Source organism: Eucalyptus grandis, chromosome 1 (genome assembly GCF_016545825.1).
Source record: "Eucalyptus grandis isolate ANBG69807.140 chromosome 1, ASM1654582v1, whole genome shotgun sequence".
NCBI classification, from domain to species: Eukaryota; Viridiplantae; Streptophyta; class Magnoliopsida; order Myrtales; family Myrtaceae; genus Eucalyptus; species Eucalyptus grandis.
The window spans coordinates 27,427,701-27,431,400 of record NC_052612.1 but is presented as its reverse complement, the minus strand read 5'-3'; the positions used below and the strand labels follow the sequence as shown (position 1 = coordinate 27,431,400).

The 3,700-nt window shown below is 46.6% G+C and overlaps 1 pseudogene; it reads left to right on the top strand.

Moving 5' to 3' along the window:
- The first annotated feature begins 353 nt into the window (after nt 1-353).
- LOC120288055 lies at nt 354-3,410 on the top strand (annotated as a pseudogene).
- The last annotated feature ends 290 nt before the right edge of the window (nt 3,411-3,700 follow it).

The window sequence follows — 3,700 nt, the reverse complement described above, 5'->3', positions numbered from 1 at the left end:
TCTACAAATTCATCTATTTTCTTCTCTTTATTGTGTGAGTTATGATTGTTTCATCTTCAAATTACTTCCGTCGGGTTTGAAGGCAGACCAGACGCTAATGGAAAGGACGGAAAGAAGGCACCAGGAGAGGGTGCTAGGGTCGAGAGTTAGGGTGGCGGTGGGACAAAAAAGAGGGCAGGAGTCAAACATCGTGGGGGAGGGTCGGTAGGGTCGAGCAATTGAAGCACCACTAACTTGGTAACTCCCGGGTGCAGCAGGCCCTTGATAAATATGACCCCCTCCCCTTCCCGTCCCGTGCATTACACTCTATTCTCTCTCTCTCTCTCTCTCTCTCTCTAGAGCAAGAAGCAGGAATGGCCAAGGACATGGAGGCGAGAGGCGGGAACGGCTTGTTCCAGTCGAAGGACTACCAGGACCAGCCGCGGCGCCACTGGTGGACACGGAGGAGCTGGGGAAGTGGTCCTTCTACAGGGCCATCATCGCGGAGTTCATCGCCACGCTCTTGTTCCTCTACATCACCATCCTCACCGTGATCGGCCACAAGAGCCAGATCGACAACTCCGCGACCAATGTGTCGGCGTCGGCATCCTTGGCGTCGCCTAGGCCATCGGTGGCATGATCTTTGTCCTCGTTTATTGCACTGCTGCATTTCCGGTGGCTTCTCTTCTCCATCTCTGTTCTTTGGTTTCCTCTTTGCTTCTTGTCAATGCCATTTTTCAGGAAAAGTGTAAAAAAAGTCCTAAACCTTTTTTTTGTGCCGATTTAGTCCTAAACCTTTTTTTGGTGCCGATTTAGTCCTAAACTTTTTTACGTTGTGCCAATTCAATCATTTCTGCTCAATTTTGGTCGGACTTTGCTAACTAGACGTCGGCCGGTTGACGTGGCTGTCGGTGCGCGTGGACAATTTTAATAATATTTTAATATTTTTAAAATTTTGAATTTTATTATTTTTATTTTATTATTTTTCTTCCCTCTACTTCCTCCAGCTAGTCGCCGAACCTCGGCAACCGACTAGAGGCAACGGCCGGCAAGGTTGAGGTCGACCTCGCCGGCCACCTTGCCGATGTGCGGCGAGGTGGCCTCATGCTGGCGGCAAGGCTCATCCTCGTCGGATCGACGAGGGTCGAGCCTTGCCCATGGCCGGCGAGGCTCGACCTTGCCGTCCGGCGGGCGAGCCTCGCCTGCCGGGCGTGAGGCCACCCTTGAGGCTTGGGCGGTGAGGCTCGCCCTCGCTGGATCTAGCGAGGGTTGAGCCACGTTTGACGGATCATCGCCGCGGGGGAAATCAGGCGAAAATCCGGGGCCGAAGCTACGTGACCGGGGACACCCTTGAGCTCCCGTAAAACCCTAGAAACGACGACGACGAGCGAAGGAGGACATTTCTTAGGTGAGATTGGGATCGGGGAACGAAGCGGGGGAGCTGGCCTTGCGCCAGGCGGCGAGCTCGCCCTCGCCAAACCCGGCGAGGGTCGAGCCTCGCCCATGGTCGATAGGCTCGACCTCACTAGATCCAACAAGGCCGCCCTTGTGGCCACTAGTGAGGTGACCGACGAGGTCGACCTTGACCTCGCTAGCTGTCGCCTCTAGCCGGTCGTCGAGGTCCGGTGACCGGCTGGAGGAAGAACGAGAGAGGAAAAAAATAAAAAAAAATAAAAAAATATTCAAAAATATTAAAATATTATTAAAAGTTGTATACGTCGGCGCTGATCGGGTCACTTCAGCCGGCCGGCGTCCAGTCAGCAAAATCCGGTCAAAATTGGCCGGAAATGAGTAAATTGGTATAACGTAAAAAGGTTTAGGACTAAATCGGCATCAAAAAAATGTTTAGGACTAAATCGGTACAAAAACAAAAGGTTTAGGATTTTTTTGGCACTTTTCCCCCATTTTTTCTTATCGGACTTGTCAATGCTTGATTTCGTTAGAAAATGTTGCGTAATTTCAATTTTTTTTTTTTTTCAAAATTTGGAATGATTTTGAGTTAAATTATAGAAAGCAAACCCAACTGTTTTCCCTATGGAGTATTTTCTTTAGCCGCATGTTTTAATTGAATTTTGCTTATTGTTTAAATCCGAACTGTGCGATGCAGGTATTTCGACTGTTTTTAATTGAAAATATTGAAAATATTCATAACGTATAAATATTGATATGTAAAATAACATATAATTATCTCATAATTTTTCAAACACACCCACTGTTTTATACGCTTTCATATGATCATTAATATGTATGATTTTGCATATTAGATGTGTTCAATATTGAATGAAATTGAGATTTTACTTGTAAAAGACAAAAACGAAAAGAAAAGAAAAAAGCAAGAAGCTTAAGAGACTCCTGTGAGTGATTTTTAATTTTTACAGTTTTTTTTAATACGATGTATGAATTTTATTTCACCCTAGACATCCGATTTTGAGAGACCCTTTTAAGCTAAGTCAATCCGGCCAATTTTAACTGGAATTGATGACACCTAAATTAGTAAAAGTGTAATAAGTTTAGGATTTTTGGATAATTTTTCCCATACCTTTCTATAGCATACAGCAAAATTGGGAGCAAAGGGCTTATACCTTCTTGGGTATTGTTGTGGTGTCTTTCACAAGAGGTCACATAAACCCGGCAGTCACCTTCGGGCTGTTCTTGGCGAGGAAGGTGTCGTTGCTCCGAGCCGTGCTCTACATGGTGGCTCAGTGCTTGGGCGCCATATACGGGTGCGGTCTGGTGAAGCAGTTCCAGAGGGCATACTCCATCAAGTATGGGGGTGGTGCCAACGGGTTAAACGATGGTTACAGCATGGGCACCGGTTTGGCCGCGGAGACTATTGGAACCTTCGTCCTTGTCTACACTGTCTTTTCGGCCATTGACCCCAAGAGAAACGCAAGGGACTCCCATGTTCCCGTGAGTACCGATATCACAGCCTCCGTAGTGATACAACTTATCAGGACCTAGTCACATTTAGGTCACTGAAAATTTACGTATAGTGAGGAATTTGTCTAATGGATTTTGCCTTTCAAATTGACCTTAGCTTGTTTTCAATGAATGAAATAGGTGTTGGCTCCCCTGCCCGTTGGATTTGCTGTGTTCATGGTTCCCCTCGCCACCATCCCAATCACCGGAACAAGCATCAACCCCGCTTGAAGCTTTGGAGCTGCGGTTATGTTCGGCGAGCAGGAGGCATGGGATGACCTTGTATGCCCCTCTCACACATGTCCTCAAATATTTTTCGCTTCCCTGTAAATTGAGAGTGCTAGCACTAACATGCGACAATTCTCATTTTGTGATTGTTTTGTGTCGATCAGTGGATCTTCTTGGTCGGACCATTCGTCGGGGCGGCGGTCGCTGCATTCTATCATCAATACATCCTTAGAGCTGGAGCTGCCAAGGCGCTCGGGTCCTTCAGAAGCTCATCTGTCATATAAATTCCTAGGAGGGTGGAGCTCTCGCTCCGTCCTGGCTTTGAGGAATCTCAGGAACTTGAGGATGGAAACTGGAGCTGTGGAATTTAATGTTGTTGTTCTCTGCTGGGCACTTGGTCTTTTTTTTTTTTTTTTTTTTTGGGTTTTGACCCTAGGGTTGTGGCTTCTATCTGCTTTTGCTATGTTAGCTGTTTCTCTGGCACTTTGTCGGCCCTTTTGGCAAGATATTGTTTTGGATTTGTCCTCCATTAACAAATGCACTTTATTCTCCATAAATCAACTCAGGCATCTTG